This window comes from Taudactylus pleione, unplaced genomic scaffold, assembly GCF_031769625.1.
Source record: "Taudactylus pleione unplaced genomic scaffold, aTauple2 ptg000314l, whole genome shotgun sequence".
NCBI lineage: Eukaryota > Metazoa > Chordata > Amphibia > Anura > Myobatrachidae > Taudactylus > Taudactylus pleione.
Genome location: NW_028284715.1, coordinates 10,704,469 through 10,727,513, shown reverse-complemented (window position 1 = coordinate 10,727,513; position 23,045 = coordinate 10,704,469). Strand labels below are relative to the sequence as shown.

General features: G+C 47.2%; 1 protein-coding gene across 1 annotated transcript in view; it reads right to left on the bottom strand.

Moving 5' to 3' along the window:
• RNF19A (ring finger protein 19A, RBR E3 ubiquitin protein ligase) overlaps positions 1 to 15,019 on the bottom strand; it is a 92,791-nt gene extending 77,772 nt beyond the window's left edge. Inside the window, exon 1 of the mRNA XM_088442683.1 lies at positions 14,810 to 15,019. The gene's annotated coding sequence lies outside the window, so the exon portion shown is untranslated. The remainder of the gene's footprint in view (positions 1 to 14,809) is intronic.
• Between the last annotated feature and the right edge of the window lie 8,026 nt (positions 15,020 to 23,045).

Here is a 23,045-nt window from a genome sequence, read left to right as displayed (position 1 = left end):
AACATTTTTTGTTCATCGTTGTAAAAATAGTTTATTACACTTCAAAAAATCGTTCACTTTTTCAAGGGAAAATCTGACAGATAATCTGACAGAAAATCGTTGGTTATGGTGCATGCACACAGTCAGATATGTCATATGAACGATTTGCAAACGATTGAACGATTTTTTACTGTATTAAAATGAATGGAAATCGTCCAAAACTGACAGCAATCAGATGCCAGATATCGTTATCTGACAATCGGGAACGCGCATCGCTCATCGTTGCACGCTTGTCAGTTTTTTCTTTCAGATATGAACGATTTTTAAAATAGTTATCGTTCAGATCTGAAGAAAAATCTGACCGTGTGTCTGCACCATTACAAAATCGTTACGTGTGTATGCACCATTACAAAATCGTTACGTGTGTATGCACCATTACAAAATCGTTACGTGTGTATGCACCATTACAAAATCGTTACGTGTGTCTGCACCATTACAAAATCGTTACGTGTGTCTGCACCATTACAAAATCGTTACGTGTGTATGCACCATTACAAAATCGTTACGTGTGTATGCACCATTACAAAATCGTTACGTGTGTATGCACCATTACAAAATCGTTACGTGTGTATGCACCATTACAAAATCGTTACGTGTGTATGCACCATTACAAAATCGTTACGTGTGTATGCACCACTACAAAATCGTTACGTGTGTATGCACCATTACAGTTTATATGTAGTAAAAGTTTGACAGCCTTGAAATAAAGGATGGGATGTGCTGCAGGCTACCAGGAAGAGATGAAGACCCCTCTACGACCGGGCTTCCACCGCAGGGAAAACTGGCTGACGCCATCTACGTATGTTTTTAGCTAATGGAAACAAGCCCCAAGCTAATTAAGTAGCCCCAGATCGCCGTTCTGGAATCTTTAGTAAGCGCCAGTAGCATCTCTGGCATTACTAATAAATAGGAAATGTACTTCATTTTGCTATCATCATAATTTAGGGATTAACTATATATAGGCCCCTCTGAGCCTCTAAGCAGCTGCCACAGACTTGTTAATAGAGATAATTCTATCTACTAGCAGTGGAAGACTATACCCATCCATCTTGGAATTTCTACAGTCAGATGGATAATTAAAGAATGGAAGGTATATGGAAGACCTGTTAAAGACAAAAATATAAATAAATCTGGAACAGACAGGAAAATATCTGCTAGAGTCACCCATAGCCTGGTCAGATATGCACAGCAGGACCCGCATAGTGCATCGCTGCAAAGACTCTGCAGGAGGTTTAGCCCACAGTGAGTAGCACAGAGTTATATACAGAAAAATGATTTGAAGACTTGTCAGGAGGACTCCTTCCTATGACCTCAACATGAAAGCAACGTCTACACAGCATGAAAAATAATACTTTGCCTGAAACGTAAAAAGCTGTGGACTGATGAGACTAAAATATGACTGTGGTTATGACCACATAAGATAATTCGGAGAAAAACCAATAATGTATTTTAAGAAAATAAAATGGGGGTTGGCACAAGCTTTAGAGTTATGTGGCAGCCGATGGCACAGGAAATATTGTCCAAGAGGAAGGAAGAATGGATTTAACTTAACAACAGAAGCGAATATCAGAGTGGGTGTTAAACAGAGATGAAGTAGGATATTTCAGACAACGATCCAAAACAGACCTCAAAATCAACCATAAAGTACAGGAACAAAACATTAAGCTTCCGGAATCCCAGTCACAGACCCCATAACTGAATATTGTAGGGAAATCTGTAATATGTATTTTACTGTATAAGCCCTAACAAAATGTCTGCGCTACGAGTGAGCAAGTACTGACTAACAGGGTGCCCAACGTTTACATATGCCAAATTAACCTTTATACTTCATTTGTTTAAAAGAAGAAAAAAAAATATATATATATATTTTTTTTTTCATTACAATCTGTTGGACTTGACAAATAAACAATAACTGTATTCTGCTAAAGTGCACACTTGGGGCTTAACGCGTGGGTGATACAGCTAAATAGGTCCGAGACAAAAATGAGTCACGATAGCCTATGGTCTTCCTCACTATCCTCTATTCCCTCCTAACATCACTACTCACTACCTGCCACTCAGTCTATGGTCTCCCTCACTATCCTCCATTCCCCTCCTCACATCACTACCTCTCAGTGTATGGTCTCCCTCGCTATCCTCCATTCCCCTCCTCACATCACTACCTACCTCTCAGTCTATAGTCTCCCTCGCTATCCTCCATTCCCCTCCTCACATCACATCACTACCTCTCAGTCTATAGTTTCCCTCGCTATCCTCCATTCCCCTCCTCACATCACTACCTCTCAGTCTATGGTCTCCCTCGCTATCCTCCATTCCCCTCCTCACATCACTACCTCTCAGTCTATTGTCTCCCTCGCTATCCTCCATTCCCCTCCTCACATCACATCACTACCTCTCAGTCTATGGTCTCCCTCGCTATCCTCCATTCCCCTCCTCACATCACTACCTCTAAGTCTATGGTCTCCCTCGCTATCCTCCATTCCCCTCCTCACATCACTACCTCTCAGTCTATGGTCTCCCTCGCTATCCTCCATTCCCCTCCTCACATCACTGCCTCTCAGTCTATGGTCTCCCTCGCTATCCTCCATTCCCCTCCTCACATCACTACCTCTCAGTCTATAGTCTCCCTCGCTATCCTCCATTCCCCTCCTCACATCACTACCTCTCAGTCTATGGTCTCCCTCGCTATCCTCATTTCCCCTCCTCACATCACTACCTCTCAGTCTATGGTCTCCCTCGCTATCCTCCATTCCCCTCCTCACATCACTGCCTCTCAGTCTATGGTCTCCCTCGCTATCCTCCATTCCCCTCCTCACATCACTACCTCTCAGTCTATAGTCTCCCTCGCTATCCTCCATTCCCCTCCTCACATCACTACCTCTCAGTCTATGGTCTCCCTCGCTATCCTCCATTCCCCTCCTCACATCACTACCTCTCAGTCTATGGTCTCCCTCGCTATCCTCCATTCCCCTCCTCACATCACTACCTCTCAGTCTATGGTCTCCCTCGCTATCCTCCATTCCCCTCCTCACATCACTACCTCTCAGTGTATGGTCTCCCTCTGTGCCATAATTTGCAGTAGTGATAGGCAATACAGTGTTATACTCTGATTGGCTACATGTTGATCTATCACCGCCCACTTCAAAACTAGAGATGGAGAAGGTGATTTGGCCAAAGTCAACGGCTTCTGAAGGACACAAAAAAAAAGGACAAGGCGTAATGGATGTTTGAAACATTACTTATTATGTACACCAAAAAGTGCTAAAATTAAATCATGCCCTGTTTTTTTTCTCACTATGCATAGGCTCAGGTATGATTTGGTGTTTGTACCCTTATGGCGGTGCCCCGCTGAATCAGCCTACCAGGTGCTGCCCCTAGCCGTGAGTCGCCGTGTCCCACGGGGAGAAAGAGTTGCTGTGAAACAATCACCGCCGGGTGAATTTATGCCACAGCTGTTCACAATGCAGGGAGAACTTGGGGGCACACCAGCATCTCCGTGAGTGCTGGGCACGCCCCACAGTGATGTAATCGGTGTGTGACTCAAGGACACACCCCTTTTTGAGCCAGGTGCCCTGCCCCCAAGCCCTTCTAGAATGAACACTGGTATCTATGCTCTGATGAATAATAAAACAATCACATAAAGGTGCTCAGTCCATAGTCAAACATACCTTAATTGATATCTGCATTAGCTCATTTTCAAGTAGGGAATTTCATAATGAAAATGAGCTAATGGATAACTAAACGATCACATCAGAATAAGCATAGCCATTTAAGTAAAACACGCTGCAAACTTCTATTCAGACTTTGCTGGAACTCTGAAGTGAAAAGATGACTAAAAATGTTCCTTAGATCCTGGCAAGAGCAACAGATGGAAACTTCCACCCAACCCTGAGCCTCACGATAAACAGACTAGTGTAGCCGGGACATGTACAGTAGCTAAACAAAGTGGCCAGACCACATGGAACGAAAATAAAGCTTCCACATATAGAGAGCTGTGTATTTTTACACCAGCCCACCGTGGTGTTACCAGTTCAACACAAATAGAATACACTGACACAAATAGTTCAGCCCTCCCGATGAGCTATCAAATCTAAATGGCTACCAACCCTTCCTGACTCAAAACACACACACAACACAGTAACTGCGATACAAAGTCCAACATACTCCATCTTGTAACACAACCACCTTGTGCACCATGTAACACAAAGGGTGGAAGTTCGACTGAATACGATGTTGAATAGTGTCGAGAATAAGCGTCTGGAGCTATTCGATTGGCCGCGATGTAAACACACGACTAGAGGATTTCTGCTCACACTTTCCTGAGGTACGAGCAGAAATCCGACTAAACTACTGCCGCAATGCTAGATGGAAAATGCGGTTTACCAAGACTAAACAAATGACATTGTTTTTATTTTATTTCCATTCATTTTCCCTCACGTCGGCATTCAAATGTGGCTTGTGTGCAACATGCTGGTTTCTTACTGTATTTAAGGCTAGATAGTTGTGGGACTACAAGTCTCAGCATGCCATGACAGCCATTAACATAGCAATAGAAAACACTGATGTTGAGAGAGAAGTGTATGCTCACACCTTGTAACAGGGTGTACTGGAAACACACAGGCTGTCATACAAGGAGTTAGTCACTGCTTATGGTATCTGACATTCCTGCATTGTCATTTTCCTCAGTGAAAAGGAGCGTGGTTCGGGAAAACATTTTTGTCTCCCACATTCTTATTTTGTAGAGAAACCAGAACAAAAGCAGCTAAATAACAGGACTGTAACTAGGGCTGAGAAGTGGAAATTGTGCGCCGTCAGCCCCTGCTGATCTTTAAAGTTTAATTCCCACGTAGCAAAATAGCGCGTGTAATTACATGACCGTGCCTGGGTATAACTTACAGTCATGGGAGCAAGTGATCCCATAGCACAGGCCCCCGGTGTAAGCCTGTCAGTGCATTGTCTATTGCAGGTAATAGCACTGTAAAGTGGAACTAAAAATTATCATAAATGCTCCAAAAAAATACTCTGACATCACAAAGAAGCGTGAGCTGGGCGGTTCTGTGTGCTGATGGATGTCAGGATAGCACTATTGAAACTACAAGGCCTTAAGATCCTATCTAACATGTTCAGACACTTTTTAACCATTTAATGAACTAATCTAGTATAAGGGTAACAGAGCTTGCACAGAGTTCAATCTAAAACTCAGGCAGTTGGGACAATATTCCAGCAAATGTAACAGAGGGTTCCATTTAACGAGTTTTATTTTTTACGCAATATAGCGCTACCGCTCTATTTAAATTTTTTTACCTTTTATTTATCACCAGCATGCTCGCCGGCGAATAGTGGTGTTAATGAAGCAGACTGCCATGTTTTCAGAGCCTGCAGATACTGCCGGATGAATAGGACAGGGCAGACTCCGGAGAGCTGGAGGGGGTGGGGTGGAGAGCTGGAGGGGGGAGGTGGAGAGCTGGGGGGGGGAGGTGGAGAGCTGGGGGGTGGGAGGTGGAGAGCTGGGGGGTGGAGAGCTGGGGGGTGGGGTGGAGAGCAGGAGGGGGGGGGGGGGGGTGGAGAGCAGGAGGGGGGGGGGTGGAGAGCAGGAGGGGGGGGGGGTGGAGAGCAGGAGGGGGGGGGGGGGTGGAGAGCAGGAGGGGGGGGGGTGGAGAGCAGGAGGGGGGGTTTTGGAGAGCAGGAGGGGGGGGGGGGGTGGAGAGCAGGAGGGGGGGGGGTGGAGAGCAGGAGGGGGGGGGTGGAGAGCAGGAGGGGGGGGGTGGAGAGCAGGAGGGGGGGGGGGTGGAGAGCAGGAGGGGGGGGGGGTGGAGAGCAGGAGGGGGGGGGTGGAGAGCAGGAGGGGGGGGGGGGTGGAGAGCAGGAGGGGGGGGGGGGTGGAGAGCAGGAGGGGGGGGGGGGTGGAGAGCAGGAGGGGGGGGGGGTGGAGAGCAGGAGGGGGGGGGGGTGGAGAGCAGGAGGGGGGGGGTGGAGAGCAGGAGGGGGGGGGTGGAGAGCAGGAGGGGGGGGGTGGAGAGCAGGAGGGGGGGGTGGAGAGCAGGAGGGGGGGGTGGAGAGCAGAGGGGGGGGTGGAGAGCAGAGGGGGGGGTGGAGAGCAGAGGGGGGGGGAGCAGAGGGGGGGGGGGGTGGAGAGCAGAGGGGGGGGGTGGAGAGCAGAGGGGGGGGGGGGGTGGAGAGCAGGAGGGGGGGGGGTGGTGGAGAGCAGGAGACGGAGAGCAGGAGCAGGAGGGGGGGGGGTGGAGAGCAGGATGGGGGGGTGGAGAGCAGGAGGGGGGGGGGGTGGAGAGCAGGAGGGGGGGGGGGGTGGAGAGCAGGGGGGGGGGGGGGGGAGAGCAGGAGGGGGGGGGGGTGGAGAGCAGGAGGGGGGGGGGGTGGAGAGCAGGAGGGGGGGGGGGTGGAGAGCAGGAGGGGGGGAGGGGGGGTGGAGAGCAGGAGGGGGGGGGGGGGGGGTGGAGAGCAGATGGGGGGGTGGAGAGCAGGAGGGGGGGGTGGAGAGCAGGAGGGGGGGGTGGAGAGCAGGAGGGGGGGGTGGAGAGCAGGAGGGGGGGGTGGAGAGCAGGAGGGGGGGGTGGAGAGCAGGAGGGGGGGGTGGAGAGCAGGAGGGGGGGGTGGAGAGCAGGAGGGGGGGGGTGGAGAGCAGGAGGGGGGGGTGGAGAGCAGGAGGGGGGGGTGGAGAACAGGAGGGGGGGGTGGAGAACAGGAGGGGGGGGTGGAGAACAGGAGGGGGGGGTGGAGAACAGGAGGGGGGGGTGGAGAGCAGGAGGGGGGGTGGAGAGCAGGAGGGGGGGGGGGGTGGAGAGCAGGAGGGGGGTGGAGAGCAGGAGGGGGGGGGGGGGTGGAGAGCAGGAGGGGGGGGTGGAGAGCAGGAGGGGGGGGGGGTGGAGAGCAGGAGGGGGGGGTGGAGAGCAGGAGGGGGGGGGGTAGGTGGAGAGCTGGAGGGGGGGGGTAGGTGGAGAGCTGGAGGGGGGGGTGGAGAGCTGGAGGGGGGGGTGGGTGGAGAGCTGGAGGGGGTGGGTGGAGAGCTGGAGGTAGGGGGCAGAGAGTAGGAGGCGGGTAATCAGAGGAATGGGGTGGAGAGCAGGAGGGAAGGGGTGGAGAAGAGCTGCAGCAGGGCATTGTTGGTAAGGACCTGTCGGGTACTTATTGCTGGTCAGCGCTAAATTAAAGCAACAAATAAATTTTTATAAGCACAGTGAGCCGTAAGATGATAAAACGCTCGCTGTTAAATACCAAGCCAATGCATTTTACATGGGCAGAAGTAAACTGACTAGCGTAGCTGCCTCCAAATAGTATAACAGCGCAATCAGGGCTGAAAGCAGCAGCACTTTTTAAGATTACTAACGAGTGATAATGGCCTTATCACTTGTTATTAAATGGAGCCAAGAGATACAAATTTGTCGTGAGATAAGCACAGGTCAGTCCTGAGAGTAACGCATCAGTAAGTGAAATAGAAGAGACCTGTATATGCCGTCACCAATATGCTGCACAGTTATTACCCGAAAAGCTCCTTAAAATCTGCCCTGCAAGGGATCCCTTAGACATGATAAAAAGACAAATATTTTTTAAATTCTAAGATCAGAAAAATCCATCAATCATTCTACATTGTGAAAATGGAAAAAGTAGAAGACGTTAACGGCATCTGTAAATGGAAATTCCCCCTGGTTCCCAGGCACCTGTACAAGCAGATTTGGAACGCTTCCCTGCATCAGTTAAATACATATATTATGTATTCCATGACATCAGCGGGATTTTGGCAACACAGATGCACATTAATTTCTGCAGCATTGGACGAGGAAATCAATGCATTGCTTTGTTGACCCCTCTAGCGGAAGAACGTTTAAGGCAGCAGTTGGCGATGTTTGAGAACATATAGATGAACTGAACGGCCTAAAAACAAAACCGTCACCAGAGATTTTCACCTTACACAATCGCGTGGTCATTCAACCAGCATGGACTTGCAGTCTACTGTTTGCAAACACTAAAGTGTACCTATCACCAACACATTTATTTACTAACATTTACTTATATAGCACCAGCAAATTCTGTTTCAATTTACAATTGGGAATAAAACAAGGCTGGGTACGAGGGCCCTGCTCGCAAGCTTACATTCTATAGACATAGGGCAAACCGGTATTTATGAGAATGCAGCCAGGGATTCAATGGGGGTCATTTAATTCTGATGCAGGAATTTCTGATCGCCACAGAAATGTGCAAAAAGTCCTGGTTGTGGTGGCCAAATTGCTGTTTGGGCGCGTTAACCAGGACTCTAGATGGGTTTAGCCATTTTACGTAGCTAAACAAGGTCTAATTGGGTGAGACAAGGCATGGACACCCAAAACAAGTGAATATCGCCCCCTGATCTTCCGTCACTTTAGATGGAAGATCGGGCGAGATAAAACAATTGAGTCGACCCCTAATCGCCAGTAAAATAATAAGAACGTTGTATTTGTTTATTCCAAGTTGGTGTAAAAACTGAACCGATTTTCATGAAAACTGCATAATTTTGTAGTGAAAACTCCTAAAAATAACCTAGCGTTCCCACTAGGCTGTTTTAACGGGACACCGCGCCCTGACCAATTTTGAAACACTAAAAAGCACCCTATCCTTCTGGTGGTGCCCAGCTGAAATAGCCAACCGGCTGCTGTCCCCACCCACGGGCCGCAGTGTCTCACCTGCGGGAAAAGTTACAGTGAAACAATCATCGTTGGATGAATAGATGCCATGCGTACGGCATATTTTTGCTCTGCAGGGACAGCTTTGGGGCTGCCCAGCATCTCCATCAGTGCTGAGCACACTCTTGCAGTGACTAAAAGGAGGTGTATCTTAAGGACACGCCCCCTTTTTGAGTGGCCTGGCCCCCCTTTTTGGGCTGGAGCCTGCCATCCTCCGGCCGTGGCGTGAACACTATAAACTGCACTTTGTTTCATCTCGATCCATCGAGTTAAAGCTGGGCAATAACAAAAACAAAGTGTACTGATCTGTGCACAGGGCACACAGTGACATTGGTGTGAGTGGTGGGTGAATAAAAGAGGCTACATAGCAGTCTGTGCACAGGGCACACAGTGACATTGGTGTGAGTGGTGGGTGAATTGGATAGGTTACATAGCAGTCTGTGCACAGGGCACACAGTGACATTGGTGTGAGTGGTGGGTGAACAAAAGAGGCTACATAGCAGTCTGTGCACAGGGCACACAGTGACATTGGTGTGAATGGTGGGTGAACAGGATAGGTTACATAGCAGTCTGTGCACAGGGCACACAGTGACATTGGTGTGAGAGGTGGGTGAATTGGATAGGCTATATAGCAGTCTGTGCACAGGTCACACAGTGACATTGGTGTGAGTGGTGGGTGAATAGGATACATAGCAGTCTGTGCACAGGGTACACAGTGACATTGGTGTGAGCGGTGGGTGAAGGCACTGCTGCCACCATTCTGTATAGCGCTGATGGTTACGTGGGCCACTCCCACGACCCCTATAGAAAGCAGTACAACTAGAACAACTTAAATTAAAAAAGTTGGCAGAAGCGATTTCATCGTGGGCGAAGCCCCAGGCAACAGCTAGTATGTGTATCAGAGTTTTTCTTTACAATCCCATTAAAGTAAACCCCATATTAGATATGTAGGCTGGATGCTTAAAAATCAATTATTTAATTCAGTACAATTCAAGTATTCACATTTAGAGGGCCACATGTATTTCACTACTATGGCGGGAATTCAAATCAAAGTCATGTGCGACCGAACATCACGGCGATGACTGGCTGCGCACATATTGCTCATTTACAGTAGTGCTGACATCACAAGTTGTCCCTTGCAGCTCTATGGTGTGCGAGGGACAACTTGTGATGCCAGAGGGCGCGATTTGATTAACGGAGATTAATTAAATGATTAGTGATAAGGAGATTAATTAAATGATTAGTGATAATGGGGGCCATACAAGAGGCCTAGTAAGGCGACAACTAACTCAGCGAATGGACAGCCCATAATAAGCAATTATTACACTAGCATTAACACTGAACTGCAGGCAGGCTGAGGATACTCTACGGGTAGAAAACATTATCTCCTGCTCAAGCAGGGTTAGATGAAAGTAATGACAAGCTGGAGATCACTCACACAATGTGCGTGGATCTTCCTCCACAGGTGTATGTCAGAATATGCACTTACACAGAGACAAAGGGTTACAATAAAGAATATAAAACTTTCATAAACCAAACACACTGTGCTCACAAAGGAATAGAAGACATGCAATATTGTATAAACAAAGGAATTTATCAAATCCATAAGCACTCGCTTGTCTCTGGAATTAATCATAAGAGAGCAAAGATCATAAACTCTCATGCGCTGGGCCTGATTCACCCTCTTGAATCACTATACAGCCATGGCCAAAAGTTTTGAGAATGATACAAGAATTGGTTTTCACAAAGTTTGCTGCTTCAGTGTTTTTAGACCCATTTGTCAGATGTTACTATGATATACTGAAGTAACATTACAAGCATTTCATAGGTGTCAAAGGCTTTTATTGCCAATTACATTAAGTTTATGCAAAGAGTCAATATTTGCAGTGTTGACCCTTCTTTTCCAAGACCTCTGCAACTCGCCCTGGCATGCTGTCAATCAACTTCTGGGCCACATACTGACTGATGGCCGCCCATTCTTCCTAATCAATGCTTGGAGTTTGTCAGAATTTGTGGGTTTTTGTTTGTCCACCCGCCTCTTGAGGATTGACCACAACTTCTCAATGGGATTAAGGTCTGGGGAGTTTCCGGGCCACGGACTCAAAGTTTCAATGTTTTGTTCCCCGAGCCTTTTAGTTATCACTTTTGCCTTATGACATGGTGCTCCATCATGCTGGAAAAGGCATAGTTCATCACCAAACTGTTCTTGGATGGTTGGAAGAAGTTGCTCTTGGGGGATGTTTTGGCGCCATTCCTTATTCATGGCTGTGTTCCTAGGTAAAATTGTGAGTGAGCCCACTCCCTTGGCAGAGAAGCAACCCCACACATGAATGGCCTCAGGATGCTTTACTGTTGGCATGACACAGGATGAAGACTTTTGGAGGATGGCCTGGTGTCAAGAAGGCTAGCAAATAAGCCACTTCTCTCTAGGAAAAAACATCAGGGACAGACTGATTTTCTTCAAAAGGCACAGGGATTGGACTGCTGAGGACTGGGGTAAAGTTATTTTCTCTGCTGAATCCCCTTTCAGATTGTTTGAGGCATCTGGAAAAAAACGCTTGTCCGGGGAAGGAAAGGTGAGCGCTACCATCAGTCCTGTGTCATGCCAACAATAAAGCATCCTGAGACCATTCATGTATATTTCACATCATACCGTGTTCTACTAACCTAATCTTCTCATGATCTAGTCCACATAAAATAAAGGCTTGTTTCCACTGGGAGGTAATGTAATTAATTATAAAGGCTACTGGAGCTTTCTGAGAAAACATATCGCCCTGAGAGAAGTGTAACATGAAAACGGCTTAGACTTCGCTACTGTAATAGGACAATTGTTTTGCAGACAGTAATTTTTTTTTTTTTTTGCAATCTGCATGAACAATATTGTTGATATGTGCAAAGTCTCATGAGTACAAAGAGGTTCCTTCCTGAGACACAGAAAAGCGCTACATTAATGTCACAGCTGAGAACATTTTGTGACCAATGACTTGTAAGTAATTGGAGAAATGCAGGGGAAAAAAGCAAGTCAACCTGCGGCAGTGACAGGAGAACCTATTAAACACATGAAACAAACCAACTGCAGTGTTTTAGCAGCTATCATTTAGAACCCTACATTACTGCATTCCTATCGTTTCAAGTTTACCAACCTAAACTGTCCGTTCAGTCAGCTCAAATTCATGTGTATTCTGCATGTAAAAGGGGGAAACGTGAATAAATGGAGACACGCAGTGATTGGGAACACACAGCAAGTCTGTAGACTGCATCAGAGTGATCACACATAAATATGTTTGCAAATAATCCTTTGGGTGAGCCAAACACTCCTATTTGACTGCGAAGTTGCCATCAAATCAGCTTAGCTGGCCACACACGGCGGTCCAGGTTATCAAGCAAACAGGTTATCAAGCAAACAGATTTGTGGGTCAAACAAGATCATATGGCAGAGGTTCCCAAACTCGGTCTTCAAGGCACCCTAATGGTCCAGGTTTAAGGATAACCATGCTTGGGCACAGTCGACTTAATTAGTATCTCAGTCTTAATTTAAACACCTGTGCTGAACCATGGATATCCTTAATACCTGGATCGTTAGGGTACCTTGAGGAGTGAGTTTGGGATCCTCTGTCAAAAGGGGTACCCTGCGGTGGACAACCCTACTTGCACAGAGGTAACACGTGCTTCCATATTTAAGTCTCCCACAAGTTCATGCCTTTGCACCACTTATGCCAAACACCTCCTTTCCATCAACCAAGCATTCACAGGTCTCACTTTATATCCCTTCTGTCACTGTCGTCTTATCGGTGCATTCTACCACCACTAACGGTCACCGATACGGCCTTTTCAGCCTTTAACGCACTCAGTTTAGTGGGCAAGTAGCTCCTTGTACCATCATCAGTAAGCTGTTTGGACCGTGCCTACACATAGCAAACTACCAGCTGTTGGTTAGATTAGGACAGTTGCACACTAGAATTATCTGCATTTAGTCATTAGTAGCAGCTAAAAACTGGGTTCCTGTGGATGGCTCACAGCGGGTGCAGAAACACAGAAGAAGTTTGAAGCGGGTGGGTCAGACAGTCCTAAGGTTGCATCGCAGTCTGTTGCCGAAGCCACCAAACTAAACTAGATAACATAGATAGCTTTAGTCTATACAGAACAGCTCTATTTGCCTAACAGGTATGATAATGTATCAGGAAATATGTATGCCTGGGTCTAAGATTTAATGCAAACCATTTGTTTGATAGCATACATGTCCTGATAGCCTGTTCTGCTCTTCTTAGACCCCATCAGTGTAGGACATGCGTTTCTATCACAACGCCACTGAAACAATAAAAGTCAGGGATAAATAGAAAATTAAAGCTGGGTGAGATTTATTTTTACACATTTGATTTACAAGAAGGAACTAATTCATGCGAAGTTGAACACACACCTCAGGTGCCAGGAAGCAGCGATTAATATACGGTCAGAACATTTCATCACGTAACTGTACTGAACCACCCCAAAACATGGACAACACATGCTGGGAGCGAGGATGCAGAGATTAACATGCTGTAACATTATAATCATGCATTACCCTACACTGATTTGACGCGAGACTTTCAAAGTCACCTGTTGGAAATATACGATCAATGATATTGGAGTTTTTACTAAGTCTGTCGACTATGCTGGACACGATTGGCTATACGTAGAATCTGCGTTTGGCACCATACTGTATATATAAGTACAGTGTATTCCTTTCTCAAACAGGGTTTTATAAAGAGAAATTGCAACTCGTGTTTCGTCATATTCACAATGCTTAGGACATCTTCAGGGTAGATAGTGCAATTACTGAGGTAGTTTCCTAACCAATAGTTGTCGCTTTGTTTTGGCGTCATATGGGCTTTAAAAAACAAGTTTGAAAACAAACATACCATAGAGATTGGAGCAGGGAGCTTACTCTCACACCCGTGTTTTAACTGTACTGGGGTTTTGTTTTGTTTTTTTACATACATTGACATCTCTGCTTAATTAAACGCATAAATAGACTATTTATTAGATGACTGGCCTGGCCAACTGTAATCACAGAAACCATATGTTTGTAGATACTTTCAGTTTCAGAGTAGACAGATTGCCAAGATTACAAGCTTTGGCAATGGTGACAGCTGCGTACATGTTAAAACTTTAGTCGTGTGAAGAAAATAACAGAGATACCAATATTTTGTCCTAAAGTGATCAAATAAATCTACAAGGGGTCATTCCAGACTTCTGCGTATATACATTTTATTTTAGTGCGTAGTAAATGGGATGTTTGCAAAAATAAGTCAGGCGGAGTTATTTTTATACATAAAATTCAAAAAGATTCAAAGCTTATATGTGTATGGACCTCAGAGGTTGCCATTACAAAACATTCAGGAAATTTCACACAATAGCCAACTGACAAAGTTTACAGGGCATCACGTGCCGGTTCACCATCTTCAAGCACTTGGTCTCCAGACTGGCATTCTCCCTGCCCAGTAAGTCTCCCGAATATATCCCGATGCATTTTCCAGTAAACCATATACTGAGCCTTCGGGATTGCTACTATGAAGTGTCTCAAACAGCATCATCGATACATTATCAAGTGGATTGCTGGCTAAAATCTCGCCACGTTTGTGACAATGCCCGGGCACCCGGCCCCACGACACAGTGCCAGGGCACCCGGCCCCACGACACAGTGCCAGGGCACCCGGCCCCACGACACAGTGCCAGGGCACCCGGCCCCACGACACAGTGCCAGGGCACCCGGCCCCACGACACAGTGCCAGGGCACCAGATGCCAGCCAAACTCCCTTAGTACCAAGTGCCTGTCACACTCCCCAGGCACAGGGTCTCACCCAGGCTTGGGGCACCGGTTCTCCAGACTGGGACAATTCCTGCTCAGTAGGTCTCCCCAGTATATTCCCCCTGCACTTTCTAGCTAGCAGATCATTACTCAACGTTAAGGATTACAATCATGAAGTATCTCGCACAGCATCATCACTACATTACCTCAGGGATCCCGGGCCATGATCTCACCCCCTGGCACCAGCTCCCCGTCCCAGACCCTACCAGTCGCCACCCTGCACTTTCCCGTCTCCAGCACTTCTTACCTACAGACTGAGCTCCCGGGCGGTGATCCCTCAGACAGGCCGGCCCGTCCTTGTGCATCAGCCTCCTCCAATACCGGACCCCGGGGCCGCCGCCGCTGTCTGAGCCATCGGAGAAGCGGAAGTGACTTGGGAACCGGGGAGGGAGGGGGGGAGAGCAGGGAGGGACGCGCGCTCCCGACACTTCCCAACCGTCACGGGCACAGCGAGAGATTCGGCGACGTAATGCGCGGGCACGTCCACTGACTGCTGGTGCGGGAACAGCCCGTGCGCGCTCACGTCTCCCGGCCGGGGTTGCGCGTGACGTGGGTCGGCCCCCATTGCTTTGCAATTTGCATTCTGTGTGTGGGTGGCGTGCGTGCTGCAGAAATCATCACATATCCCTTATTATTATTATTATTATTATTATTATTATTTCTGTACACAGTGGTAATAACACTGCACGGGTGCGTAGCCGGTGGTCTAATTAACCTGCCATGCACACCCTGTACACATAGGACCCGGTTCTGAATTAGCATGAAAGTCGCAATGTGCATGGATCTTGCAGATTCCAGCATACTGAGCATGCACCGAAGAAACAAATCGGGTTCCGCGCATGCGCCAGTTCAGCCATGCGCACCCGGATGGAGTTCGCGGCTGTGCACAGGTTGATCCGTCCAAATTGGCGTGATGTGACCAAGTGGATGCACAAAACTCTTATGATGCCGGGTACACACTAGACAATGTGTATGCAGCTGCTCATCGGCAGCAATGGGACCCAGCGGGGGAGCCGGCATCGACAAGTGCATACACACTTGCCGATACGGGGGAGCGACGGCGGGTCCATGCAGCATTTGGCAGTATACCCCTCGCTAATGACATGTAGGGGCGATGGAGAATGTTGCTGACGACCCGTGGGAGCGCTCATCTACAGCAACATAGAGGTTACACACTAGACGATGTGCCCGATATGTTGGCCCGACCCTCAGGATTGGACGAAATGTCGTCTAGTGTGTACCCAGCCTTAGTGTCATGGGCGTGTAAGCCGGCTTCCGTGCTCGATCGGGATAGCCTTTCACATGCAGTCACACTGATTTTTAACTATAAACGCAGACCCTCCAACATGACCCATTTCATTAGGTACAAAATGCTCTGCTCCTGGACTTCCCTCCTAATGTATGATTGCAGACACCTGCTGTCACCCTTCCTCATTCAGACGCCAGCCACATAACCTCACACTCCTTATCCCCCTTCTCTAGATCAATATCACCTCCACACTACATCAACCCTAATAATCTCATTCTCCTCTCGCCTCTTAACTCTGTCCCTCTCTCCTGTTCCCTCTGGAAAGCCAGTTTTGTCTATAATAAACTGGTTTCCGTTCATGAGCACTTCATATGCAATGCCTTGATTATCCTTGCCATCACCAAATCCTGGATATACCTTTCTGACACCACTGCTGCAAAATTCCACCATCACTTGGCTTCCTGGCTCTTAATCTTCAAATGGGCCCTCAAGACCCATTTCTTCCTCAATGCTTTCCAGCGCTCATCCTAACCCACTACTCTATGCTCTCCATCTGTGTCACCCCTGTTTGTCTGACCCTCCCCTCAGAATGTAAGCTCTTGCGAGCAGGGCCATCTTTTCTCACGTGCTTCTTCTTGCCTTTTACAATGGCACCTAAAACTTGGTTACTGACACCCTGCTGCTTATTTAGGTGTTATGCAGCATTGTTTATAAATCATGTACTTGTCCTGCATTGTCTGTACTGTTAATAACTGTCATGTGTGCTCATTTGTTTCTGTACTTTGTAAGGCGCTGCGGAACCCTTGTGGCGCCATATAAATAAAGGATAATAATAATAACCTGTGGTGAAACACCTGTCTCATCAGTTGCCTAGTTCAACACAGGTGGCTGCAATCATACATTAGTTGGGAAGTCCAGGAGCATTGTGTTTTTTACCTAATGGAACGGGTCATGTTGGAGGGTAGGTAAACGGACAGATTCTCAAATCAACATAAGGTAGTAAGTAGGCTACGGCGGACAAACGGAAAATCACCCGCGGATGCATCTAACTCCATCAGTATTCAGCATACTTTACCCGAACACGGGTAAAGCTGGGGAAAATCGATTTTGTTTGGTTGGTGTTTTTTATTAAGTTAAAAATATTGGGAAGACAGACTGATTCCTTTGGTACATTCTAGTGATATTCATAGCATAGTCATATACGATTACGCTCCGGTTTCTTTAGATATCCAAACTAGGTTTTCTGGAGTGTCGTGCGGACTTTGGAGGCTCCCGTCTTTTCTTAGCCAATCAGATCACTTTAAGCAATATCTCCAATCCAAATGGATGGAATTTGTTGATGACAACGTAGAACATTGGGAGGACTCGGTTCTCTTCTGGGAAACTTCCAAGAGGTCATATATTGGCTTATCAGGCTGGGAAGAGACGGGAGTACCGGAGTAAATATGATATCTTACATAGTGCTATGCATACAGTTTATATTAACTATGAGGTTGATCCCTCTGATAATAATTTTGAGGTTTATAAACAACATCGTCAATTGCTAGAGAGTTTTCTGTTGACCAACGCTCGGACCCAAACAGATTATGCAAAAAAAACATTACTATAGATGGGGCAATAGATTGGGACGATTATTGACTAACTTGGCGAAATTACACAATACTCATCACACTTATTATAACATTACGTCACCCCACTACATCTACCCGTTTGGTGTCTACACCTGATATAGTGCTGCCTGTGCTGCTCCCCACCTTTGGAACTCCCTCCCTCTCCCCATCAGACTCTGCACCTCTCTACAATCTTTCAAACGGGCTCTTAAGACCCACTACTTCATCAAAGCCTTCCAGCTCTCATCCTAACTTGCTGCTACATGCTCCTTCCTCCCCATCTGTGTCACTCCTGTTTGTCTTCCCCTCCCTTAAAGAATGTAAGCTCTTTCGAGCAGGGCCCTCTACCCTTTTGTGCTTCTTCTCCCTACTGTAATTTAATTTAGCTCTTACTCCCCACTAGGGCATCTAACACTTGGCTGCTTACGTGGGCGTAAAGGTCGCTAATATAGCAATGTTTATCATCCATTTCCTGCTTTGTATTGTATTGTAAGTCACTGGTTACTTATTTGTCTATGTACTTTGTAAGGCGCTGCGGAACACTTGTGGCGCCATATAAATAAATGATAATAATAATAATATAGTATCCACATTTCAAGTTTATTATAAGTCTTTGTATAGAGCCCCCCGAGAATTCCCTAGCTTACACTGGGACAAGCTAAATGAGGCGAAGCTTCCAAAACTTACTCCTGCACAAAGAGACATTTTGACTCAAGATATTACAGAAATGGAGATTTCTGAGGTTATCTCTCATCTCCATAATAACAAATCTCTGGGCCCCGATGGTTTTTCGGGGGACTATTATAAGATGTTGCAACCCCAACTAGTCCCATTTCCTACCAGGGCCGGCTCTAGCCCAAATTTTTGGTAAGCGAGTATATTTTTTGGCGCCCCCCTATGCAGTGTCCCTTTTACAGTGCCCCCAGTAGTGGTCCCCCCTGTGCAGTGTCCCTTGTGCCTCCAGTAGTAAGCCCCTTATATAGTGCCCCCAGTAGTAGACCCCTATGCAGTGCCCCAGTAGTGGTACCCCCTATGCAGTGCCCCTTGTGCCCCCAGTAGTAAGCCCCTTATATAGTGCCCCTTGTGGCCCCAGTAGTAAGCCCCTTATATAGTGCCCCCAGTAGTAATCCCCCCTATACAGTGCCTCCAGTAGTAGTACCCCCTATGCAGTGCCCCTTATATAGTGCTCACAGTAGTAGTCCCCCCAATAGTGGTACCCATTATGCAGTGCCCTTTAAACAGTGGCCCCAGTTGTAGTTCCCCCCCTATGCAGTACCCTCAGTATTGCCCTTTATATAGTGCCCCCAGTAGTGGTCCCTCGATACAGTGCCCCCAGTGGTACTCCCCCCCTTGTACTGCCCCCAGTGGTAGTCCCCTCTTGTAGTGCCCCTAGTAGTAGTCCCCCCCTTGTTGTGCCCCCAGTAGAGGCTCCCCCTATGCAGTGCCCCAGTAGTAGCCACCCCCTTGTTGTGCCCCCAGTGGAGGTTCCCCCCCTATGCAGTGCCCCAGTATTGCCCTTTATATAGTGCCCCCAGTAGTGGTCCCTCGATGCAATTACCCAGTGCTAGTCCCCCCCTTGTAGTGCCCCCAGTGGTAGTTCCCCCTTGTAGTAGCCCCCCCCCCTTGTTGTATCCCCAGTGGACGTCCCCCCCATGCAGTAGTAGCCACCACCTTGTAGTAGTCCCCCCTTGTTGTGCCCCCAGTGGAAGTTCTCCCCCCCCCCGAGTAGACACACATGTAATAAAAATAAAAACACCTGAATCTCCGCTCCCACTCCGGCCACCACCATCCGTTCCTCAGTCCGTCCTCCCGGGCCGGGCCGCTCTGTATTATGGGAGAGACATCATGACGTCTCTCCCATTACTCACTGCGGGAGCCGGAAAGCTCCTGCCCAGCTCCGGCAATGGGCGCAGTAGCCAATGAGAGTCTGACGGACTCTCATTGGCTGCTAATCAAAACAAACACACAGCTGCCGGCGCCGGCGGTTGTGTGTTTAGCACTGTGTAGTGCTGACCGAACTCAGTCCAGTTAGCGCTACACGCGCGGTGCAGCTCTGTCACAGAGAAACAGTCTGCCCGCGGCCCGCATGGTCGCAGCTGAGGTGCCCTCCATTATGTGGCACCCTACTCAGCTGCATACCATGCGTAATGGAAGAACCGGCCCTGTTTCTTACTACTCTATACAAGGGAATATTAGAAGTTCAACTGCACTATCCAAATTTTAATGGAGCATATACCATAGTTATACCTAAGCCTTCTAAGTATCCGGAATTAGTTACATCCTACAGGCCTATTACACTCTTGAACCAGGATTTTAAAATACTGACCAAAATTATGGCCAATCGCCTTCAATTATTTTTACCCTGTATCCTAATACACCATCAGTTGGGTTTCACACGTGGTAGATTTTCGGTAAAAGGGGTTCGAACGGCCCTGGAAGCTATAGTGTCTCATTTCAATGCCCCGTCCCATTTGGGAGAAATGCTTTTGAGCTTAGATGCGGAAAAGGCATTTGACACAGTGTCTTGGAGTCATTTGCTCAAAATTTTCGAGCTACGAGATTTCGGTAGATCTTTTTCAGATCTGTTTCGGTTTTTATATTGTGCACCGACAACTACATTGATAATTAATGGCACCTGTAGTCCCCCCCTTACAATGACGAGGGGCACTCAGCAAGGATGCCCTCTATCGCCAGTGTTATTTAATATAGCTTTGGACCCACTGTTACGTATACTTCAATCTTGGCCAGATTTTAAAGGTATTCGGGTGGGTTCTCAAGAACTTAAAGTCCAGGCCTTTGCCGATGATTTATTATGTTATATTTCGGATCCAGAACAATCCCTACCTAAAATTTTCAATAAACTGTCAGATTTTGCCAAAGTTTCTGGTTTTAGTATTAACTCAGATAAATCAGAATCACTATATTTGGGTTCTATAGTGAAACCACACTGGGGTGATTTATATTCGGTGGTATGGGCTCCCATTTCCCTTAGATATTTGGGATTTGAATTACCACGTTATATGGCGGACTTATATGATCTCAATATGAGACCACTTATTCGAGAGGTCGTGGGTGAACTGTTCAGATGGCGTCACCTTATTTGGGCAGGATTCATTTATTAAAAATGATATCTTTCCCGAAATTCCTTACAAATGTTGCCGATTTGGCTTTCACAGGCGGATGAAAAATCCCTATATAAAACATTTTTTTTTTTTTTTTTTTAAGAATAAATCTCCTCGTATTGGCTTGCTGAACTTCAACAAACCCGGGCTAATGGAGGGGTTAATGTACCTAATTAAAAATTTTATAGTCATGCTGGAGTTTTGAGATATGTACGAGATTGGAAGCATAAGACTGATTTATTTACTGATTCACAGATGGACCAGTCTTTTCGACCTGACCAACACATATTGGTGTTCCTTCATTCCCATAAACAGGAGTTATCCGAAGTTATTATTAATAATCCCCTTCTGATGGTTGCATGGCGTGTTTGGCACTATACTAGAAAACAAAGAAATTTAAATTGCCACCATTCTCTTTTCCTCCCATTACTATTAAATCCTGAGTTTCAAAATGGGGAGGCTTCTATGCCCTCATCATGGCCAGATAGGGGGATCCCCTATGTCCGTGCATTGGTCGACATCGAGAACTGCTGGCCCTATCGGGTGGCGGAATTAGTGGATAAATATAGTGTGCCTCAATTCCACTCTCTGGCGCTATATCAGGCACAGCATCATGTGAGTTCCATGATACGTACTATTTCTCCAGTGGATTGGTCCAACTCTCTGGACCTATTATTAGCTAGACCTATGGGAGGAAGGGGGGTCATTTGTCTTCATTTCAAAATTCTACAGATTCCTTTAGATCATTCTAAAATATCTACGGGGTTATCTACTTGATGTACTGTACTGTGTACTGTATTCCCCCATATTACCATGGAAAGTTTATTACGTTCATTCCTCTTCGCAATCAGTGCTCTCATCGAGTATGTATAGAGAAATGTTCTATAACATTTATCATAATGGATATCTTTCCCCCCCACCGCAGGTTCTTGATGGGATTGTTCGATACTAGTGTTTGTGCTAAATGTGGTGCTTCTGATGCAACCTTCATACACTGTATGTGGGAATCCCCCCTCTGGTCAGCAGTTAATAGATTTGCATCTAGGTGTCTAGTTAGTTACCTACCATTATCAGCGGAGTGGGCGATTTTGGGTATTTTACTACCACCTGTTTCGAGTAGGAGAGATAGTAAAAAACTATTATTGATTATATCTGCGGTGGCTCGTAAGTGTATATTGCAGATGTGGACCCATGCAGATCCCCCATCCGTTCCTTTATTTAGGGCCAAATTATTTTTTGCTTTTCAAATGGATTGATTGAGACCAAACTACTTAAGGAGACCAAGACAGCTGCTTTTTTTCAGCTGTGGGAAGGCTCACTCATGAGCTCCATCTTCCGGCTTCCGCAGTGGGTGATGGGAGAGACGTCATGACGTCTCTCCTATAATGCAGAGCAGGCCGGTGCGGGAGGATGCTAGACGGAGGAGTGAACACTGGACGGAGGAGCGGACGCCGAAGCGGGGATTAAGGTAAGTGGAGTTTTTTTTTTTCCGTGTGTCTGTCTGGCCCTGCTGGGGGGGGGACACTACTACTAGGGGCACTGCTGGGGGGGGGGACTACTACTGGGGGCACTGCTGGGGGGGACTACTACTGGGGGCACTGTTGGGGGGACTACTACTAGGGGCACTGCTGGGGGGGACTGCTACTAGGGGCACTGCTGGGGGGGGACTACTACTGGGGGCACTGCTGGGGGGGACTACTACTGGGGGCACTGTTGGGACTACTACTAGGGGCACTGCTGGGGGGGACTGCTACTAGGGGCACTGCTGGGGGTGGACTACTACTAGGGGCACTGTTGGGGGGACTACTACTAGGGGCACTGCTGGGGGGGACTACTAGGGGCACTACACTGGAGGGACCACTACTAGGGGCACAGTATAGGTGGGTATTATTGCTGGGTGCACTGCATAGGGTGCCAGTACTGGGGGCACTACTGGGGACACTGTATAAGGGCTTGTGTAGCTATCCGAGGGTGGGGGCGTAAGACTGAAGAAATGCCTAGGGTGCCAAGAAACCTTGCACCGGCCCTGCCCCCACCCCTTTCCTCTCTCTCAAGTTCTGCCTGGCCGGTCAGTCTCCCTTGCACGCTGCAGCAGTGTGTGACGACCTCTCTCCCAGCACCCTTCCTGTCCCCAGCCAGTATTAATATAATACTCCACAGTGTCCCTCTATATCACACAATGCCATCTTTTTTTTAAAGTCAATTTTTATTGAAACACCGTGAAAGCAAGTCATACAGATTGTATCTGATAATATAACAGCTGATCATAAAATAAAATAAACAGTTACATCAAATTTCACATTGCGGCTGTATATAATTATACAATTTGCATACATAACTGTAAATACAAATATTACAATAAATCAAATTAGTCTTTTCTAAAACCGGAATCTTTAGAGGGAGGGGGAGGGAAGAGGGGATTGGGAGGGAAGAAAATTCCCTCATGAGTCCAACCTAATTGGAGGATCCCCTGATGTCATTCGAAGACAATACAATTGAGTA